The sequence below is a fragment of the Marmota marmota genome, unplaced genomic scaffold, assembly GCF_001458135.2.
Source record: "Marmota marmota marmota unplaced genomic scaffold, marMar, whole genome shotgun sequence".
NCBI classification, from domain to species: Eukaryota; Metazoa; Chordata; class Mammalia; order Rodentia; family Sciuridae; genus Marmota; species Marmota marmota.
This window is the reverse complement of record NW_026000093.1, coordinates 14910952-14934997: the sequence shown is the minus strand read 5'-3', so window position 1 is coordinate 14934997 and position 24046 is coordinate 14910952. Positions and strand designations below refer to the sequence as shown.

The following is a 24046-nucleotide window of genomic DNA, read 5'->3' as shown; positions in this document are numbered from 1 at the left end:
TTTTTTTTTTTTTTTTTTTTTTTTTTTTGGTGGGGGGGTGCTTTCTTATTTTTTTATTTTTTGCCTTCTTTTTCTTTTTGCCTTAATCCTCTCATTTGGTTTAGAAACATAAGGCCCTGTTCACTTCATTTAAGCCTCACAATGACTGGAAGCCTGATCAATCTGTCTTGTGTCTTCTTAGGGTGAAACTGCAATTGAGCGGAAGCAACAGATGAACAAAGCCCACATTCAAATCTGTAGCTCATTAAAATAACGTTAAAATAGAGTAAAATCTCAATTGTAAGTGAACTGTAGCTGACTTTTTTTCCCTGCTAAATACATTTGATTAATAAACTATACAATCATTAGCCCTGAATCAGTGGTCTTTAAAGTAAATTTAAATAAATGTCTCCTTCTGTTTTAAAAATTTGAACATTTTGAAAATCATTTTGGAAATAGGCTTTCAAGGTAGTGAGATAACTTCACAGCATGCTCCAATGACACATCCCATCAAGACAATCATTCACAGAAATTCTGTAGAATTTATGGTTCTTCCTACAGTGTACAGCTGAACCGTATCCTGGATAGAATCAGTATCCATCAATGGAACCCTTAAAACTCTGAATTCCTATAATTCTCTAATGACACACCATAGAAGCATTTACATAAATAAAGGATTATATTTGACAAGCTATGCAGCAACTTGCTATCCCAATGCCCAATAAGTAAAATTTTTAAAACTTTTGTGAATTTTAAGTAACCCAGAATTGCATATACAAGTAAATCTACTATCTTTGGCAATTTGTTTTCCACCTGATCCCATGGGTTCCAATCTGTATCTAACTAAGGGCTGAAATGCTTATAAACACATTTAACGAAGAGCTAGAATCTGTGAAAGTCATATGTTAATTGGGAACCCATGTGTCCCTTCTTCTATCTGATGGTTTTCGATAAAAGACATAATCACAGGTCCTAGAAAGCGCAACCTAGAGATTTTTGTTAAAATTAAAAATTCATATCCTCTTCAACCACCGAATCCCACCTTTAGGAAACCAGGCTTGTAAAAAATAAAAGCACCAATATGAGACCATATGGACCCAAAAATATGGAGGGCAGAATTGTTTTTTAGGGCATAAAAGGAAATAACAATAATGAAATAACAACAAAAAAAACCTCGATAACAAAGTATAAAACTGTGCATCACCCATATTATAGAATATCACACTAAGCTTTAAAGTGTATTAAGAGTTATATCAGTGACCAGGAAATTTTTCCATGATGGAAAAATTTCCATGAATGAAAATTTTCCATGAATGAAAAGTAGAGGGCACATTTAAGAAAAAAATGAACAATAGCAAAATCCCTATACACATGTGTGCACATACTGTTTTATTCCTATTATAATAAGATCATGGGAGAAATATTTGAAGGGCCATATAACAGATTGTTGACATAAGAAAGGGGGAAGATGATGTTGGGTGACAACCAAAACAATTAATATTTTTTCAAAGGTCCTCAATGAAAGCATCGTATTATTCAGGAATATCTGATTTTTACAATTAGTATATAATATTTACAATAATCAGATCCAAACAATAAAGCTACTTCCACACATAAAAACGCAGAAGAGAAGGCTGAACAAACAGGTCTGGTTGGGAGCTTTCCAGGTCATGCATGACTTTGCTGGTCAATTCCCAACTTCTCTATATGTTGTTGACAATTTCCAGGGAATCTGTGAATTCCACTAAGCCTCTGTTTTGTACCTCTGTGCCCAGGGAGATAATGAGGAGTGGGCATAAAATAACATCCTCTAAAGACAGAATAGGGAGTGACTACAGCAGACCCTCGATACACTGAGATTCTTAAATGCCTCTCCCGGACTCTGGTCCCCAAGTCTAGGAAGGCTGCTTCCTTGCGGACAGTTGGTGCCTGGTTCAAGAGCAAGTAGCTACTAGAAGCCTTTCAAACACAAAACTGCAGGGATTGAGCCTGCAGGATCACAGAAGGGAAGAGGAACACACAGTGAAAGCAGAGAGGAAAAGAGGGATGGAAGGAAAGAAGGCAGGGAGGAGTGACAGTTTTCTTAGATGTCTTCTTGGTGACCAGACTAGAAAAAATGACTAATCCCTTAGTGATGGGAAAGTCTCTGACAGTTCAAAATCTGGGTTCTGATAGTCTACACGGTTCATGTACTGCCTGGCTCGCTGGTCCACTGCAGACCTACTCTTGAAGTGCCCAGCTCTGCCCGCAGCACCATCCGCGGTCCTGGTGGGTGCTGGGTCAGAGGTGTCAGAGGTGTCACAGCAACAAAGGAAGCAGACGGTATGTTTCATGGATATCTGGTCCCCACATGAGGATCTGAGTGACATGTTTTAATTAAACTGGCCCACTGGAGTTTAATTAAGGTATTGTGTTCTTGAGATGAAACTAAAGAAAGATAGATCCCTTTCATGGAACAAGCATGTCATATAAGAAATCTTTCTCTTTAAGTTCTCAAATATTAAATTTTTTTTAAAAAACTAAAAATTGTTTTTTTTTGTTTTAATTTCTTTATTCTAATTTATTATTTATGACAGCAGAATGCATTTCAATTCATAGTACACATATAGAGCACAATTTTTCATATCTCTGGTTGTACACAAAGTAGAGTCACACCAATTACGTCTTCATACATGTACTTAGGGTAATGATGTTCGTCTCATTCCATTATCTTTCCTAACGCCTAAAAATTGTTTTTTTAAATTAATTTTTAAAATATTTAATCTTCAGCAAGCATAGATAGAAACTGCTTGGACATGATCAAGGCACAATATATGAATGTATGGAAATGTCGCAGTGAAATCCATATATTTGTACAATTAACGTGTCTTCATAATTATTTTAAAAATCCCCTCCCTATTTCTTTGTATTAACAAAGTTGTTTTGGAAGTGATTTAAAATAACCCATAAGTTACAAGTATCTGAGAAATTAGAGTCTGAAAATATACCTTCAGAAAGTCCTTCATTTTAATTCAATGACGTCAGCTTAGTCTCCCCCTTATTCACAAAGGATGTGTTTCAAGACATCCTGTAGATAAAACGGTGGGTAGCACCAAACCCTATGTATACTACAGTCTTTCCTATACATATATACCTAGAATAAAGTTTAATTTATAAGTTAAGCACAGTAAGACATGAACCACAATGAATAGTAAAGTAGAAGAATTACAACAATATGCTGTTATAAAAGAGAACTCAGAACAGAGCTACTCAGAATACTGTACAATTTAAAATTTGTGAATTGTTTATTTATGGAATTTTCCACTTAATATGATTTGGGCCAGACTGGAATACATGTAACTGAAACTACAGAAAGCACAACCTTGAATAAGAGATAACTACGTATCAATAACCCAGTTAAAGACACAAGTTCCAACAAACAGAATACCATGGGAAAGAGCACTAGGTAGAAAAAGCACATAATCAAAACTCAAGAGATGAACCTGGGTGGGCCTCTCTGGAAACTTCTCTGGAATCCCCAATAAAAGTGGAGTGCAGAAGAAGCACATCGTCCCTCTCCTCTCTGAGAGGACCCACTCTCTCCCTTGAGAATTCCCCTCTCCCTTTTCTGATCCCTTCAATAAACAATTCCTGTGACTTTGAATGACATGTCTGAAATAGTTCTGACTTGATCACAAGCATCAGAGTTTTAAGAGGGAGTCTTCATGTTGCCTGTTTCTAGGAAAGCCCCAGCTCTGCAACATCATAAATCAGCTATACTTCCATGAGATAAATATAATATACGTATACAGACAGCCTGTGTTTAATCAATACAACATATCCATTCACTTATTCATTTACCTATTTGGCAATCATTTTTTGAAGACTTCTACATCTGCAGTCTCTAACAAGCCATCTCCACTTCTCTGAGGATTAATGAGATAATGCACTTAAATCACCTGACTTATACAGTAGGTGCTCAATAAATAACAAGTTTTGTTTTACAATGAACAAAAAAGCAACAAACAAGTATTCCTAATCTGGCTGATCTGATTTTTTTCCTTCAATCTGATAAACCAGAAAAGATTGGAAACATCCTTATTGGATTTTTATGCATCTCTAACTTACAATGATCTTATAGCAAACAATGGCCAATCCTCCTCCCATTCCTTTTTACCTTTTCTGCAGGCACCTGCCCCTTGAATTTGTAATCTGCTTCTTTTGATGGGCAGATGACACACTCATGCAGATCTTAGGAGAACAACTCTCAATCTGCTAAAGCCCCTTTGCATCAAGTACAGAAAGTAGAAAGGGCCTGAGGCTCTATGACCCTCTATATAGATACGGGATTGACAATAATTATGGAGTGAGGAACTTCACCCTTCAACACACAGACATATCATTCATTTTCCAGAATCATTCTGCAGGATTAGGCTGAAGGCCATCTTCCGGGGACTTTACTTGAGAAGGATAACTCCCTCACTCCTGCTTAGCTGTCTCTTAAGCTTTTCCCTCAGAGTTCCACCTCTGAGGAATCCAATCTAAGGCAACATGCCACAACAAAGTCTCTTGTAATTTATGTTACTTAATTTGGGACCAAAAGTTTCATACTTCTTATTTCTTTTAAGCATTAAGTGTAATAATTCACCCTTTCTCTTTGCCATCTAGGTTTCCAAATGATATAATTCCAAGCAGCATCCTTTTCTTTCTTTGAATTATTTCTCGCCCCCAGCATAAAAAGAAATTTATATATTTATATATATATCTGCTGATTGCGTGAGATCTTTAATGTATAGATAGCCAAGGAAACAATTTTCATGATAATTCTTGTGAATTAGGCCTTTACACAATATATACATTGATCATAATAGTAAATGACACAAAGGACCTGAGTCCTTGAAAAGAATAATTATCATGAAGATGCCAACATCAAAATGACCGAATCTATTTCATTCTTCCAAACTGAAAAGGACTATAGGGAACAGTTGACCAAGTACAAATCTTTAGGCAAAGATTATGCTAATATACTTGCCCACAGAGCCAGGGAAAGTCGGTCTAGAAAGACCAATAAGAACCAGCTGAAGTCTTTTTAGACTGAAAGACTTAAAACCAGCACTCAAGGTTCACAGCCAGGGCAGTGTGCTTTGCCAATTCTAACACCGAGTTCCAAAAGCATCCTGCATTTCAAAACACAGGAAATGAAGTAAAGATAGTAATGCTTCCATCACACAGTTTCCAACCTTTGAAGAAGCATACATAATTTGAAATGTATCTGAATATTTAACTGAAGTCTGGAGCAAGAACATTTAAATTAACCTCTTTCATTGTCATCATTATCTCTTCATCCTCTCATTCACCACCACAATGGAAAAGCTATGCTTGCCAGTCATGTGGACAATAGGGTCATAAGTCTTGGGCTTAGCATGCAGTACCTGCTGTGGTACATATTCTTCTGTTAATGAGCATGCATAACTCTTGTCCCTAAGGAACTGTCTGTGCACATAAAAGGATACATAATTTTTATAATGCCAGAAAGAAGTAAATACAGCTCATTGAGTTTTCTATGGGAGAATTTGGAGAGTTTAATTATCATGCACTGCTAGTATCTCCAGGCACTAGCCTGGCTCATTTTCCATGTTTAAGTCTTTTATATCACACAACTGAGTCACCCAGTATATTGTTAGTAAGTAGAAGATGAAAGCACACGTTAGCTCCCCTTGGTGATTTCAGTGGCCAGAGCTTGCAGCAATTCCCAGGTTACTGGAGCCACTTGATTGCCTGAAATGAGCAGAAGTATTAGGTGATCAATCGATCCTTTCCTGTGCTCTGTGAGCCCCTTGCCTTGGTGAGGAAAACACTAAGATATATTACATTTACAATAATTGATATGCAGAAGCCCTTTTTCCTGTGTGTTACACTTACAATAATTGATATGCAAAAGGCTTTTTTCCCTGGGTAGTTATCTGTTGAGTAGAAGAAAAGTATAAATGGAGGGCTTTGAAAAGCAGCTGACACATACTAAATGTTCAACAAATGTTACTGCTACTGTGATGATTATAATTATGACTATCACTAAGAAAAACACGAAGGAATTATCACACATTTCTATACAAAAAAACAGAAAGACAAGTGAAATTTAACTTGAAGTGTTTACTTAATTTTTTACTGTCTTTACAATTCTTTAAAATGCAGGTAAGTTATTAAGAGAAAATTTCACAAAGGAATTCTAACTCAGTAAGTCTGAGGCTGAGGGAAAAAAAAACAACAACAAAATCAAGAAGGTGAAAGGCAACAGCAAATTTAAAGAGGCACATTCAGATGGTCCTGTTATTTGATACATCAAAGTGCAAAAATTCATCATACACACTCACAGGCATTCACACACAATCACACTCTTATACACATACATAAGGCACTCTCACACATTCACAGTCTCTCTCTCTCTCTCTCTCTCTCTCTCTCTCTCTCTCACACACACACATACACACACACACACACACAGGCAGTCCTTGCTTTCCACCATAGTGAAGAACAGTAAAAATGACCACTTGAGCTAAAACCATGCAAAGCAATCCAAATCATCAATGGGAAAAATTATAAATGTTCTGTGACCTTTAAGATTGTTTGCCAAAAGACATTTAAAATCCTTTATGCCAGTTATAAATGTAAGGGAAATAAAAAATGAATAAAAACTAACATTTATTTAGTAATTCTAATACATTTTTAAATTTTTTATCCCTCTTCCTAAAAACCTTAACCTAGGGTAGATGGAATTTCTCATAATAAAACTTACAATATGGCGTAATCATCTTTTCTATGTCTTGATAAATCACCATCACCATATTCTTCTCTAAATTTGGATCAGATTTCAATATTTTATCCTTTCTGTGTCCAATGTTGGGAAATATCTCAAGAGTTACTTCCATGGAAGTTCTTGCCAGTGTCACGTACTCCGGGACATCTTCATCCTTTTTTTCTTTCTTTTTTTTTTAAACTTTTTTTAGTTGAACATCTTTGTTTACTTATTTATTTATTTATTTTATGTGGTGTGGAGGATTGAACCCAGTGCTTCACAGAGGCAAGGCAAACGCTCTACCACTGAGCCACAACCTCAGCCCCATCTTCATCCTTTTTATTACAAGCACTTTTCTCATTTTCATTGGTAAATTATCCACCTTCCCTATGTCCCTCTGGCTGTGTGTCTACAGTCTCCAGAACGGTGAGTATCAGTTATATCTTCTATATGTTTCATTCTAATGTCACGTCCAGTTTTTTTCACTTTTTTGTTTCTTTGTTGCACTTTTATTTATTTATTTATTTATTTATCTTCTATCTATCTATCTATTTATTTATTTATTGGTGCTACGGACATCACTCAGGGCCTCCCACATGCTAGGCAAGTGCTCTACCTTTGAGCCACACCCCCTAGCCTTTTGCACTATCATTTTTTTTTTTGGTCAGTTGTTCCCTCTTTTGTTTTTTTGTGTGTGCTTCTTTTTTTTAGATTAAAATCTTTTATTTATTTATTTTTTAATTTTTATTGTTGGTTGTTCAAAACATTACATAGTTCTTGACATATCGTGTTTCACACTTTGATTCAAGTGAGTCATGAAGTTGTTCCCTCTTTTGATTTTCGTTTTTTGTTTTTTTTTTTAATATTATATAGGGAGATGAAGAGGCAACACAGCTACACACTTTTTTATCTGTGCATGAAATGAGCAGCCCATCTGTGATGGCCCATCACACCAGACTGAAAGTGAGGTTATGGCCATTGATCAGGATAAATTCTTGTTATTTACCTCATCGGGTGAAGATCTAGGTGCTAAGCTTATATTTTGTATAATTACTCAGTTAACATACTGTGATAACTAAACTCTGGTGACTGGGATTCCTATATCTTGGAACTGTGCAAAGCAAGAACTGGCAGTACTCCCACATGTATGAGCACACGTGTTCACACACACCATACATGCATATATATATACATTCACATATACACACTCAGATTAATCTAGAGATAAACTGGAGATGAAAAAGAGGTTGGGATTCCTTGCAGCTAAATTCCAGACTTCTTTTACACAGAGTCTGACGCCTGCATGGGTGGAATAGGCTGAGAGGACAGCAGTTCTCTCCCACTACACGAGGACTTACTAGGGCCTTATGGGCACTATCTCCCCACAACAACCCTCCAGAAGGATTGGATTTCCAATAGTCCCACAGTCATGATGTTGCTCTTCTCCCCTAGGCACTAGTACCATTTCCCAATTCATCCCTAGAAAGCCAGCCTGTGAGCAAAGGCTGCCACAGGCCTGGCAATCATGAAATGCACCTGGAAATTCCCACTCAGTTTGAGGTCACAAGTTAAAAGTCACTTTCTCGGGGAAGCTCAGGCTAAGTGAGCACCACCCCCATTATTCTCTTCCTATTCCATATTCTTGCTTTATAGTATACATGCATGTATACTTAATGTATAACTAACTGCGCTTACCATAGGATTAGGAAGTATAGCAAATTATGGACAAATAATAACAATTCTCAAATCAATATTAACCACAAATGTATTCATTCAATAAAAAATTAGACTGTGTGCTTCATCCTTGGAGCCTGTCTTCATTTCTTAATGCTGCTACAACAAAACAGCACAATGAGACTGTGCAATTTATAAAGAAGAGAAATTCATTTTTTCACAACTCTAGTAGCTGGGTTTCCCAGCTACTAGAAGGCACTGGCTAGTTTGGTGTCTGATGAGGGCCCAAGATCTGCTTCCAAGGTGGTGCAGTGGAGACTACCACATCCTCATGGTAAAGTTACAAAAAGGCAAAAAGGGTAACAGAGCCTAATTAGTCCACTCCAGCCCTTCTCTATAGCAGTAACCCATTCATGATGGCAGGCCCTCATGACATCTCCTAAGGGCCACATGTTTAATGTAACTTTACTATTAACTTTTAATAATGTTGCATGGAGGATTTAGTTTGATCGTGAATTTTGGAGGGGACACAAACATTGAAACCACAGCAGATCCCCAGTACCTGTCTCTATTCTTAACACATACCAGATATCCAACCAGTATCATTTAATTTGTAATCCTATAGATCTTGAGAGGATGGTTCAAAGCATTCGTAGATTGTACTTGAGGGCTACCAGTTAAACACGTCTTTTAATTTGTCAACACAACTTGTCTTTTCAGAAAAGCATGAACAGTTGTTTCTATAAACTTTTTATTTTTTACACCTGCATAGGTTACCCACATATGAAGTTGCTCGCTATCACAACTCAAGTCTGGTTTCTGCCAAGAAAAAGAAATGGGGAAAATACTTCAGGGCAAAAGGTTCTCTAAACCTGTGCTCTATAAACTTAATTCAGTGAATTCCCTTCCTAGAAAAGTTGCATATTTCCTCAATATCTGTATATCTATTTAAAAACGAATACATTATATTATAGAGGACTAAAATATGCCACCCCAAAATGTGCTTCTTTGGCAAAAGGATTATTTCAAGTTGATTAATTTGAAAAACTGAAGACATAGGAGAAACTCCAAAAAATATATATCACAGAAAATTCTCTTTTGTAGGGGAAATTTAGATCTATAAAGAAAATCTCCATTTCTAGAGAGGTCTCTTTCTCCGTACCAGGAAAAGAAGGATAAAGTTGAATTACTTCTCCTTTTTCAAAGGAGAAGGCACTGACTCAAATATGCATAACTTTTCCTGATTACCTCCCCATTATGGGTCTCCCCAGCCCTTTCTTTGGTTGAATATCTACTTCTAGACATATCATATTCGGCCTGCAGAAAATTAGACACAAAGAGAAAACCTAGAAAGAAAACAGAGGGGATGAAAGAAGAAACAAAGATAAGAATTGCAGCAGAACTGTTATGGTTTGGATACGAAGTGTCCCTTAAAGAACTTATTTGTTGAGGGTTTGGTCCCTAATGCAGTGATGTTCAGAGGTGGGGACTTCAACAAGTGACTGGATGATGACAACTCTGACATTATCACTGAATTAGTCCACTGAGGAATTCATAGGTGAATGTATTGTTGGGAAGTCAAGGAGACTTTAAGAGGTGGACTCTAGTTGTAGGGAGAGGATCCTTGGGGACGATATCTTGTCCCTGTCCCTCACCCCCGAAACACCTATTCTCAGCCACCCGGAAGTAATCAGCTTTGCTCTGCCATCTCTTCTGCCATAATGTTCTTCCTCACCACAGGCCCAGAAACAATGGAGACAGCCAGCTATGGGCTGAAACCTCTGAAACCACAAACCAATCAAGAGTTACATTAACCTTTTTAAAAGTTGGTTTCCTCTGGTATTTTGTTACAGTAACAAAGAGCTGACTAATACAAGAATCATCTTAAATCTAGTAAAAAGAGAGTGGGTTGAAATATTTAAAGAGTTGCAAGGAAGAAACACCAGTTTAGAACTCTGTATTCAATAAAATCATCCTTCAAAGGTGAAAGATATATAAAGATTTTCTCAAACAAACAATAAAGAAAACTCATTACCTGGCAATCTGCCTTGCAAGAAATGATAGAAGGATTTCTCTAGGGATAAGGCAAATAATATGTAAAAAAAAATCATCTACATAAAAAAAGGAAGAGTACTGAAAAGCAGTATCCGAACAGAAAAAATCAGTACTCTTCTCAAGCTTACAAGGAATATTCACCAAGATAGAACAATGTAAATTTCACAAATTTAAAAAGTTGTACAAACTATTCTTGGACTACAATAGAATTAACTAGAAATCAATAACAAAATGAAATACTGGAGAATTAACACATTTCTAAATAATACATGGGTCAGGGAAGGACTCCTGAGAGAAATCACAAATATTTTGAACTAAAAATACAACTTACACATTTTTTTTGAATACAGTTAAAGTGTTACTTAGAGAAAAAATTATAGCACTGAGGGTATGAAGGAACAAAAATCTAATCAATAATCTAATACTAAATCAGAAAATTAGAAAAAGATGAACAAATTAAACACAAAACAAGCAGAATAAAATAGTTAATAGAAGAAATAAATGAAATTAAAAATAGACAATAGAAAATATCAATAAAACCCAAAGCTGGCACATTGAAAACATCAATAAATTTGATAAATTTTTAGCTGAGCTACATACACACACACACACACACACACACACACACTCAGAGAGGGGGCAGGGCATAGAAAGAGGAAATACACTTTACCCATAGCAAAAATGAGAGAGGGGTCATCACTACAGATCCCATAAACAGATCCCATGAACAGTAAAAGAATAATATAGCAATACTGTGAACAACTCCATTCCCACAAATTTGATAATCCAGATGAAATGCACCATTTCTTAAGGGACAAAAATCTACCAAAACTCATAAAAGGGGAAATGGACATTTGAAAAGACCTATATCCACTATGGAAACCCAACCAATAATTAATAAATTTTCAAAAAGAAAGCACCAACCCCATACGATATTGTTAGTGACAATTTTTTTCAGACATTTAAGGAATAAATGATTATTCTCCATGATTTCTTCAAAAACACTTCCAAATTTATTCTATGAGGCCAGCATTACTAGATAAAGATGTCTAAAATAATGAAAATGACCGAACAATATGTCTTATAAAAAATAGTGGCATAAAATTTCAATAAAATATTAGCAAGTCAAACCTAACAATGTATAAATATAATTACACACCATGCCAAGTGGGATTTATTCCAGGTATGCACATTTTATTATCAATTTCAATTTCTAATAACTCCCTAAATCATGTAGCTAAGCTTAATGAAATCTCAATCAATCAATCAATCAGTAAATGACATGGTCTTTGAATACTGATACATCTTTCATTTTATTAGTTTGGAATAATAAATTGCTTTTTTCCATATAAAGAAACTGAAATTCCCTATGAACACATTTAGTACATTAACACAAGGTTATCAATTTGCTAAATCATTTATTTTACAATATTCTAACACATTTTCCTTATAAACTTAAATTCTTCCTGTTCACATTTCCTGGAAAAATTTAAATACCTGCACAAATTTACATAATAAACAATCAATACAAGTGGGGAGTTTTATAATAAATTTACTCACAGAAATAACATCATCAAGAATGAGATTAATATGTAATATTAACATCAATTAACAATGTTATGGGGTAAAAAGACCATTTTGTGAACTGACTCTTCTGTTAATAAGGGTTAAAATTTTAAAATCTTTATACTTCTACATTTACTGTTGAATTCTTTAAAAATGGCATTCATACACTACTTTATTTGGTTGAAACAGGACAGAACAGAGGTAAAGAGAGAGATTCTGGAGACTCACAGATATGGTCAAAACCAAGTTCCTCAGTTAACAGTTGCATATCTGAAACTCTTTAAGTCTGTGTTCTCTTATGTATATCAAACCATAAAAGCCATAAAACAATGTTTTGAGGATGAAAGAAAAACAACATACATTATAACAGGGTCTTTGCCCTGTACAACATTACAAAATGTTATACAGTTGGGTTGGATTAGGGTCCGTCCATGGGATCTCATTTAATGTTAACCTTATGGCTTGGATATCAGGTACCCCAAAAATCTCATGTGCAATACAACACAGGAATGTTCACAGGTTAAATGACTGGACTGTGAGAGCTGTAACCTATTCAGAGGATTAATCCACTTGGTGGATTAATAATTTGAAAGAACTAGTGTACTGGTTGGTAATTGCAGGCAGGTAGGGGGTGGTTGGAAGAAGAAGGTCACTGGGAGAATGCCTTTGGGGTTATATTTCCTCCCTGGATCCTCCCTCACTCTCTCTCTGCTTCCAACTGCTATAAATAGAGCAGCTTTATTCTGCCATGCCCTTCCACCATGATGTTCTGTTTCATCTCGGGTCCAGAGCAATGGAGTTGGCCAATGATGAACTGAACTTCTGAAACAAAGAACCCACATTAAATCCCTCCTCCTCTAAGTTGTTCTGGTCAGGTGAAAGAAAAGCTGACTGACCCAGCTAATTATCTCTGTAAGGTCCCATCTTCAAATATGTTCATATTCTGAGGAGCTTAGGGTTAGGGATTCAACATATGAAATTGGGGGGAACACAATTCAATCTATAATACAAATATATTTCTTATTTTATTAGTTTGGAGTAGAATAGTGTTTCTTTCCACGCAAAGAAGTTGATTTCCTCATGGGCAAATAGTAAGAAAACATTGTCAAGCACAGCATTATGAGTATTATGAGATTATTCGGTGGTGGCTAATGTGTCATTGTGGCACCTCAGTTCATCACTCTTGAAAATTACTTACCTTAGTTATTATTTCTGCAGATAGGAATGGAAAATTTGACTGAATATTTGCCCATACTAAAAATATAGCCTGGAAATTGCTTATGAAATAAATTCTTTTTATTGGCTTTTTTTTTTCATTGTGATTGGACTCATTATCCTCAAAGTACAGAGGAAATACAACCACCTAGGTGTTAGAAAAATGAAACAGTGTCTGTTTACTAATTTATATATAAAATATTTAAGAAGTTTGAATCAGTGTAGTTATTTTATAGATATTCCATGAAATACCAAATCATCTGCAAATTTCAGTCACCTCAAGTAAAAATCAGATATTTAAAAGAAAAATAATTTCATTGGTTTTTTTTGTTCACATTACATAGACTTTCCAACTTAGTCATGCATTGAATTTTCCATGATAGAATGTTCCCTAAGTTAGTTCTATCCCCATGCCACAGCTGCAGTGACACCAAGATAGCTAAATAAATCCCTTGAATTGGGGTACACTGCTAATTAAAGTGTTGCTCAGAGATAATTATTTGAGCAATCAAAATTGTGGATAAATGCAATAAGATCTTCTCTTTTATTTTCACTTATTTATTCATTTGTGGTGTTGGGGATAGAACCGCAGACCTCACATATACTAGGCAAGTCCTCTGTTACTGAGCCACATCCTCAGCTGTTTTATTTTCTTAAGAAACACTCGGTCTTATCCTTTTCCCTACATCTTACAATAAAAAATAGTCTTGCACATATTCACGTTGAGCCTTCTTGCATATATGTTCCCCAAACCTATCAATTATCTTAACTTTATACTGTGGCTTGGATTTCATTGCAGTATGAAGAAAAATTCCATCCACAACCAAATATCTCTACTTGAGGAACTTTTCATTGTTCTAAACTGAACCACAGCAGACTTTTGAAAGTCAATGAACTATATAGGTGCATATATTCTTCAGCAAATAATCAGTTTTTTATACATATTTATTAGGGCTCTATAGTATAATGACAATAAGTTTAGGTGTAATAATTCCATGACTAAAGTTAAATGAATGCATGTTTTAACTGGCTGATCATACAAATAATTATTAAATATAAACACATATGCTTTTGTAGATTTGTAGGAGAGATTCGTTAATTGCTTAATGAAAGATGTCTTTCAGATACTAATGCCTTCATTTAGTTCACCAGATTAAATTTTATATGAGAAGATATTAGCATGCATGCAATGAAGTGACAAGGACAACCAAAAAGCTTAAATGTTAATGGATAAAATATAGCATTCGGGTTATTTGAAAAATGAAACAGTATAATTTTCATTTTGTATGCTTCCATTTGCCTCTGCACAGACAAAAATGTCCTTTTTAATATTCATGCAAATATTGCAATATCAAGAGTGTTTCTACATTTTTCCAAATTGTAAACAAATTATGAAACTTTAAACAGTGTATGAAAAATTCCAGATAAACTAAGATTGTGCATTTTCTACTCTGCAGAACTAGTCAGGACTTGACATTTGAAACCAAAGCAAATCACTTTTTTGCTATCATTTTAAGTCATTAATTTTATGGAGATTTTCTGTAGTTTGCAGAAAGCTGTCATATAAAAATAGCTTTGCCACCATAGAGTTAATATTGACAAATTTTTTTTGAAAGAAAATTGCCGCTAATACCAACAGACCTGTGTCTTCATTCCCCCCCAGTCCCCTTAAACTGCAGTTCAATCTGGCATCATCTTTTTTCCTCCCCCAGTAGGGTGCAGAGAGCCCTCTAGCTTCCAAGCCTGTTTCCTACTGAGGTACATATTGGCTAGCATACAGCTGCTCAGAACAACTATTTGCATCTACAATGGGGTCATCCCACCACGTTCTTTTCAGATCAATATGATTGGTACAAACAATAGTTTGATTTTGATTGCTCTATAGTACGCTTGGGTAGAGCCTCTGAATGCAAGTGAATTGCTTAGAAACAATGGTCTGGTTCATCATCCAAAGCGTCCCTTTGCAAACAGCTGCCTCTGCCACACTCACCCTGACAACGTCCAGAAAAACAGATGGTTTCAGCATTCATGGCCAGTTTAGTGAAAGCCCCTGAGTCAACCATTCAACGCATGTTTTTTAATCTATTTGATATTAAGGGATATTTCTCTCCATTAAAAATTCCAAATATATTCTTTTGCTGGCTCTAAGTTGAATTAAAAAGAAAAAAGAAGTAGGCATTCTGGAGGTGAGAATAAAATCCCATTCTTAAGTCAGTTTAGCCAGGTCTTTTGTTAAAAAACTGCAGTGTGGACCCTCATGCATGATAAGTGTAGTAATTCCCCAACACAAAAAGGTATATAATAAGGGAGCACAGGTCCCTGAGCATTGACGTCCCAAGCTTCTGTTGTCTATTTAAAGGTAGACCTTTAAGGTTACCAAAAATGAAAAGCATTTTTCTCCTGGTTTTGTTTTATCACAAGAAAAATCAGTCCAGGGCATCGCATCAGGAATAACACAAGAGGCACTGTCACTCCTGTGTGCTATCATCACTCATTTATGGAATATATTAAAATATATTTTTGCATTCAGATGGTTACAATGACTATGAAGATTCATAGTGATCTTAAATGCATGTGTTTTGATTATTTAAAAGAAAGAAATAACTGTTATATTTGGCATATAATACTAATACCTCAGCATTTCTATAGTAAGCATTAAGGGCAAGAAATTTTTACCTGTTAGGGGAAGAAATATTTTAATTTAAAAACAAATTATTAGAAACAGGAGAGTAAACAAGTTTTAGTTATAATTTTTTCATTTGTGTAACTTAAGATACAAGATTTTAGAAAAGAACCCCAAAGTAACTCAATGTTATATATTTTTCTAAACACCCCTGTTTATATCATATCTCTCTAAGGACACAGAGGATATTGATGTACATTCTGACATATTTTTGTTAACTGTCTTTTGCAGAACATCTTTAACCCCAATCCACATTTATAAATTCACTAAAATGTCTGAATAAAAATAAATTTGATTTTTCATAAATTACAATTATAAATTTATGTAAACTATATCAACATATTAATATTAATTTTTTAATTGATCACACATTATTTATTATAAATATATTCATTTTTTAAATTTATATGACAGCAGAATGCATTACAATTCTTATTACACATATAGAGTGCAATTTTTCATATTTCTGGTTGTACACACAATATATTCACACCAATTCGTGTCTTCATACCTGTACTTTGAATAATAATGATCATCACATTCCACCATCATTAATAACCCCATGCCCCCTCCCTTCCCCTCTAACACCTTCCCCCTATCTCTCCTAACAAATAAGTGATTTATACCACATAAATATGTAAATATATACTACTTATATATTATGCACTATATAATATATAATGCAAATTATAAATATAACATTGTATACATGTATATAAATACATTCTACTAACATTACTGACCTATATAATGAGGATAATAATCTTATCCATTTCATTGGGTTGTTAGCTGAAATAAATCAGATAATGCTTAAAAGAGCACTTAAGGACTGGCTATTCATTTTGGGGGGCTGGAGGGGACCAGGGATTGAACTCAGGGGCACTCAACCACTGAGCCACATCCCCAGGCCTATTTTGTATTTTATTTAGAGACAACTCACTGAGTTGTTTAGCGCCTCTCTTTTGCGGAGGCTGGCTTTGAATTCAGGATCCTCCTGCCTTAGCTTGACGAGCCACTGGGATTACAGGTGTGCACCACCACGCCTGGTTATTCATTATTATTATCATCACCATTGTCATTCATTATGGTTACTAGAGAAATATAAAGAAAATATAGAGCAGAATCCAACAGGTGAGGCTAAAAACTTGCCCTGGAATAACTAAGGTCATGGTCTGGTCTCATGATCATGGTCATGGTCTGGTCCACAAGCTCCTGTAGCACTTAGAAACAGCACTTTACAACTTCAGGATCCATTCCTCTTCACACCCAGACTTCTCTTCTGGGAACCCAAGATGATCTCCTGGTCTGCCAAGCATGGCCAGTGTTGATGCAGTTCTCACGCTGCCTCTTGGGTTCCTTGAGGCTGCCTAGCAACACTTGAGCTTCATAATTTATCCCCGTTAGTTATATTTGCCCCACACCAAAGCATCTGCAGAGGTGCTCTGATGAGGATGAGTAGCAAAACAAAAGGTAGTTTTTCACCCTAGGTGTGCGGAGACCCTCCCTTATCTCCCAATATCACGTGCAAAAAGACAAACACTCCCCCTTCCCCTGGATTCACGTTTCCCGTACTGGCCAATATGTCTCCTCCCTTCTTATTCTAAGAGTGGTCAGTTCTTGCCATGTCTCCTTTCTCACCTCCTTCTGCAATAAACACTCCACTAAAACTATGATAATCCAGCTGATTACCCAGGACCTCCCTACATGTCAAATCCAGTGAGCACTTCTCTGGTATCTAATTTTGCTGAAGAATCTGCTGATTCTTCACCATTCAGTCCCTCATTCATTTACCTATTGGATACTGGACCCTGGGGATCCAACCAAATATTTGTTACTTCCCCTTACCTTTCCAGTCGCATTCACAATTTACATTTCTCTATCACTATGTGAAATATTGTTTGCAGTTCTATTGTTTATGCCTGTGTGTAGACAGCCCCATTGCCTACCCATTCATTCAAGAAAATCCTAACTGAGCATTCATTCCTACATGCAAACTTTACCTATGTCCATAAATGTGACCTCCAAACAGACATCTTTTATTCTTCCAACAACTACTATCAAGCACTTATTGTGGGCCAGGCATAGTACTAGGTTCATTCATTTACTAACAAACTACAGTCTCCAACTTGACAGAGATTTCTGTGTAGTCTGGGAGAATGTTAACTACCCAGACAATTATAATACTGAATGATTCAAGAGCTGAAGACACAGAGAAGGTTAACCTAATGGACATAAAGAGTGTAGACTTCATATGTATAAAAGCAGAGGGGTAATGTCCTCTGATTAGTATTTTAAAATACTGGTTACAGTACAGAAAACAGATTTGAAAGGGGCAGCGATAAAAAGGTATTCTATAGTAACCCTAGAAAATGATGATGACAACCTAGATTAAGGGAAAGGAGACAGAAACAAATGAGTTTAGAGTTATTTATAAAATATGTTTGGTGACTTATTTATTGAGCCCTGAAGCAATATATTAAAAAAAAAAAATCCTGGAAGCAAGACAGAATACCTGGGGATCAGGTATGTTTCTGTGGCTGTGTGGCAGTTCTCATAGAAGCATTTTGTAATTTAGGATATGAGTCTGTCTACCGCACTAGGCCAGAAGAATTCTCTATTTCTTATTAAAATCAGGGAAGAAATGGAAAGAGAAGAAGGAAGAAGTTTGAGGGGAATATATAGTAGAGGAATTTAAAAATCCTCATTACATACAGTGTTTTTTGACAGCAGGACAGAGGTCCTTTCCAATTTTGTTTACCTGAGACCTAGCACAATGTTGGGCATGAAACCAGATGTTCAGTGTTTCTGGAATGGATAAGGGGATGAAGGAATGAATGCTAAAATGCCCACAGGCCTCGAAGCATGCAGTCTGTGAAGATGCTCCAAGGAAAAGAAAAATGAGCCAGCCCTCTCCTCAGTCCGACCTTCTGTAATTGATCTTCCCCTCCAAGCCTCCTGTATTTAGGGGGTTGGGGTGTGTAACTATGAGAGAAGGAGTAAGTATTAAGCAAGGTTTCAAGTCCAAAGAGATGTGAAGTTTCCAGATGGCGGCACTGAGATGGAAGTTTCCTGTTCAGGCATGGTGGGGAGTAAGATCTAGATCTATGGATGTGAGTCCAGTGGTCTTTTCCTCTCCAGAAGGTCTCAACCCCAAACCTTTCACAAGGCTTAAATCAATTCAGATGTTACCAATGACCCCAATTTAAGGACACATCTGAAGTCAAGGGAATGAATTCAACCAATCTTTGCTTCACAGGGGAAAATTAAGCAAAAAAGGAGATACTGTCTCCGTCTGTTGGTTTAGTTTTGTCTGTCTCCCGCCTTGTTCCAAGTACATTAATAGCCCGAAGCATCTTTGAGAATGGCAGATAATGTGCTTCGACTACCTGCTCTAATTATAATTCTCTAATTCTTCAATGAGGGGCAGGAGGGGGAATTAAGCCTGTCTGGAGTGTTATCCAGAAGAAATGTAGAGCCTGGGACAGTGGTTCAGTGGCTTAATACCGACCTGAAGTTGCTTTTCTTTCTATCCCAGGTTTACATCCACTTTCTACAGCAAATGCTAATTCCTGTCTTTTGCTCTCTCTAGGTCCCCCAATTTCCCTAAGACAAAGATGATTTATATCCTGGGACTACTACTCTCCAGGCACCATGGCTGGGACCCTGCCGTTCAGACATCTCTGATGCCACCTGTCCATCTGTGTGCTTCCCAACCTTCTTTTACAACATGCCAGGATAACACCCTTATGCCAACTGCTTGATCTTCTTGCTTCCTAACATCGACTTCCCACTAATTTCCTGCTGCAGGGATTCGTCCCTTTCCAACTCTGGTCCCGCCGGATCTCTTTTTGTCTGAGTTCCTGGTTGTTTCCTATAACAATATTTTAAATTCTTTTTTAAAAATGTAAGCAATTTAAAATTTAAAAAGTAATGTGTTTTATTGTAGGCAATTTATAAAATAGAGATGAGGAAAAGAAGAAAATGAATATGATCTGTCGCCTTATCTCTCAGAGATAACCACTGTTGGGCATTTTGGTGTGTCTTCATACACCCACACAACTCACATATTAAGTGGTACTCCAGAACTGGTACAATTCAGTCCTGTAAATCTTCCTTTTTACTTAGGAATATTGAATAACATTTTTTCATACCATTAAATATTCCTATATATTTTAATGGATGACTATAACTCCATTTTAGAGATATATCATAAAGCTATGCTAACAACCCTTTGTATTGTTATTAGTGTTTCACTATTATAATAAATGCTATAGTATATAGCACACCTATACATACAAAGATGCAATAACTATATGTATATGAATCTTCCAAGCACCTCTATATTTATTTCCCAAGGATTAATTACTAGAATTGGCATTGCTTAGTCAATAGCATGCAGACTTTTAAAGCATATAAGAAAACTGTCCTTCAGAAAAAATCAAAGGAATATATAAGTGACAGTAGATAAGAGTGTTTATTGCCAGATGAATCTTTTCAGAATAGTTTTCTCTTTTCCGCCTCAACAACTTTGTCATCCTAACTATTTACCAGAATCAGGTTTTGCTTCAAATCCTGCATTCGCCAGCCTGTGAACCTGGGCGTGTTTCTGAACCTCTCTAATCTTTTGACTTCTCTGATAGCACGTAGAACACATATAGGCACACAGTCACTCACAATGAAAGCTCATTTTCTCCTTTCCTGTGTCACATACCAGTCGACATGTAAATATAATCATTGCCACCCCATTTTGTTATTTATCATTTTATGTGCATGCTTGCTCTAAAAGACAAAACAAACAAACAAACAAAAAACCCACCACCATGATCTGCTTTCCAGGGAGGTACTGTGATGACAAGCTAAGCCACCTATAGAATTAGAAAGCAATATCACTCATTGCCAGCAGATGCCACTACCTGATCCATGATCTATATCAGAAATGTTTAAGTATGAAGTTCCAAATCTTGTAAGCAAATCAGTGGTCTGGTTTGATCACCAGTGCTACACATCTGAAATGATGCAAAAACTGTGCAGGAGAAGCTTACTTGTAAACAGGGCAATATACTTTGGAATATATTTTCATAACTAAATGTCTTGCCCAACTTTCTATTAAAATACATTGTGTGTATTGTATGAATGTATATGCACAAATCAAGTTAAATACTAAAGTTTCCCCAAGAGATTTATATTAATTATGAGCTGCTCTCCAATGTATCTCAGCCTCCTGCTGAGTTCTAATGACTTTAAAATATGCTAGTAATGAGCAAAGACATATGGGATATTATGTAGAGCTGAGGTAGGTGGTAAGAGATACAGAATGAGATTCAAGAAGAGAATTTTCTAATCTACTCCATGTGAAATTACTTAGTACAGTATTAGAAAGGAAACTGCATAATCTGATGCTTTTCTTAATATATGTGAGTCTACATATCTGTCCGAAACATTGACTGTATGTGCAAATATTCATATATAATGTTTTTTATCATTTCTCTTGCAATACAGGAAAGATGTACAATCCCAGAAACTTCTATACTCTCTTTAATAGTATCCAGAGAAGTCTTGTTACTTAAGTAACCTACTCAAGTACGTTTACTCAGGGATTACAAAAGCTCTGGCTAATTTACGTTCGTGTACTACTTTCATTACACATTAAAGGGATGAGAAGAAAATTGAGAGAACCTACAGATAGCACACACACATGATTAACAATCTGGAGAAGTTAAAAGAGAGTGCAAAAAGTAAGAAGATAAATTATTAAGATTTTCTAACATTTGAAATGTTATGCTCCTGAAAATTTAAAGAGATTTTTTTTAATTTAAAATATACCTGAATTAAATAGTTATCTCTAAATGGTCAACACTTTTAAAAAATGAAAACAATGGACCCAGATTTGGAAAGATTGACAGGAATTTCTCACAAAAATAGTAATTTTTCAAAAACAACAACAAAAATAAATGCCTAATGCCCACTATCACACTCTTTGGATGCTAAGTTTGAGCATGTGGGGACTAAGCTCTAGTCAAAAGGCAATCAGCTGGGCATGTCTGAGGAACAAAGAGGCCATTATGACCTGTTCCTTGTACACAGAAAAGGGAAAGAGTGGGAGGAGGCTTCTGCAAGGGCCCTGTGGCCCAGGCTGGGATAAGGGCTCTCTTCTGAGAAAAACAGGAAGCCAAGAAGAGTCTGAAATAGGAGTGGCATAAAGAACTTAAATTACAAAATGCCTGTCAAAAAGTGCCAAGGATCATGACTGTGTTTTTAGTATCAGAATATTTGGGCAAACTTGATGCATTACCTTCATAAATTTGTTTCTAAATATCTAAATATTCTAAATATCTAAAGTCTCAGTGTTTGGCAATGTGTTGTCATTGGAGTTATGCTAGCCCTGATAGTCATGCGAAGCACTCAAAAAGACAATCTGTAAAATTTAAAACAAGGTTTAAGGTCATTTGATTGACAGGGGTCAAGTCAGCCCTGAAGGGCTAAAGAAAGTAAGATGAGCAAAGGTGTCTGCAGGTGAGAAGCAGAGGTTTGTTAGGGTCAGTGGAGATGGAAGTGCAGATATACAGGTCTAACATGTCCAGGGAGTCATCTGACATTTGTCTCGGTAATGAAAGGCCTCTGTAGACACTCAAGTGGAGTGACCGAGTGATGTGACCATATTCCAGGAGGAGTGAAATATTCCAAGGAAAGCTCAAGAAAGGACTAGAGACCAGAGGACCAAGCCTCGGAAGAAGGCTTATATTTTTGTAGGGAGTCTCAGAATAACAAAAGGGGTCAAGAAGGACAGTGAGCAGCAGCACTGCAGAAACCACAGAAGTAGTTTCAATGGGAAATGGGAAAACCCACTCCCACTAGTGGTGATGGTTTCAAGGTGCAGAAGCAGCTCCAGGGAATGGAGATTCTGTGAGATATACAGGGAGGTGAGATGGAAAAGAGCAGACCTGGGACTTGGGTTTATAGTCATGTGTCCCTCATAGCATGCCATCTGCTAGGCATATGGATGTGCATATGTGTCCATGTGCACGTATGTGTGGGCCTGTGTACATCATGCTTTAACACAGATGACATGTTTTAACACATAACTTTTTGCAATTTTTATGACAACACTTTTGCTATGTTTTAACAGAAATGATTACTTTTTGCTGGGATGGGAGCATGCCAAAAGTCCTTCATGATTCTGTGTGAAGTCCTTTATATAAATACATTCTATTTTTCCTGTTTTGTTACATCACTGTCCTCGGTTTCCCTCTCCCTTTGCTCTATTATCCTCCCCTACTGTTAACCAGGGACTGGCAAACATTCCTCTGTAAGTTTCTGGAGAGTAAATAAACTAAGGGCCACGAGGCAAAAGCAACTGTATTACGGAGCTTGATGGGGAACAAAATTTTCACCGATCGCTCATGATGAAATTCAAAACATAATAATAATAATGATGATGATAGTGGAATGCAGTTCTTTATTTCGTAATACAGGTTTAATTAATAGTCCTGGAATTAATGAAATGAACAGAATGAAACTATTTGCAGGAGAAGGGCTGGCATTTCACTTAATGGAAGTTCCAAGTCAATGTTCTTAATCATCAAATTAGAAGTGAACATTGACCTGTAAAAATCATTCCTGGCTTACACATTGAACCAAAACAGGCAGAGGTGGTGGGCTGGAGGCACAGCGGAGATGGAGGTGCAGATATACAGGCCTAACATGTCCAGGGAGTCATCTGACATTTGTCACGGTTGTCCCACAGATTAATTTGCCCCATTCAACAGTCACATCATTCACCCGCCCTGTGTGCTTGATACCTGGTGGCTCTGCAGCAGGCAACAGAGAAGGAAGCATCGGATTTCCATGGCAGTGCCCTTGATCTGTATTTCCCTTCATGTCCAAATTTTACTGCTTTTACATTTTGTGCTTATGTAACGGGAAGCACTCTTCCTTGGCTGTGATGTGTAGGGGAGTTCCATTTGCGTAGCAGGGAGATTAAGCATTCGTCAGCTATAAAGCCAATATAAGAGGGCATATAAAACACCCTACTGTTGTCCAGATAGTCACCACCAAACAATACTGGCTCCCCAATGGCCACCAACAGAAAAACGAGACCATAC

The 24046-nt window shown here is 36.5% G+C and overlaps 1 protein-coding gene and 1 long non-coding RNA gene across 2 annotated transcripts in view; one reads left to right on the top strand and one right to left on the bottom strand.

Annotated features, from left to right (window-relative positions):
- LOC107142426 (cytochrome P450 7B1) overlaps positions 1 to 24046 on the bottom strand; it is a 182034-nt gene that overhangs the window by 130035 nt on the left and 27953 nt on the right. The gene's annotated exons all lie outside the window — the stretch shown is intronic.
- Positions 7761 to 24046, top strand: part of LOC125610562 — a 29419-nt gene continuing 13133 nt past the window's right edge. The window contains exon 1 of the long non-coding RNA XR_007340562.1: positions 7761 to 7910. This is a non-coding gene — a long non-coding RNA (uncharacterized LOC125610562). The remainder of the gene's footprint in view (positions 7911 to 24046) is intronic.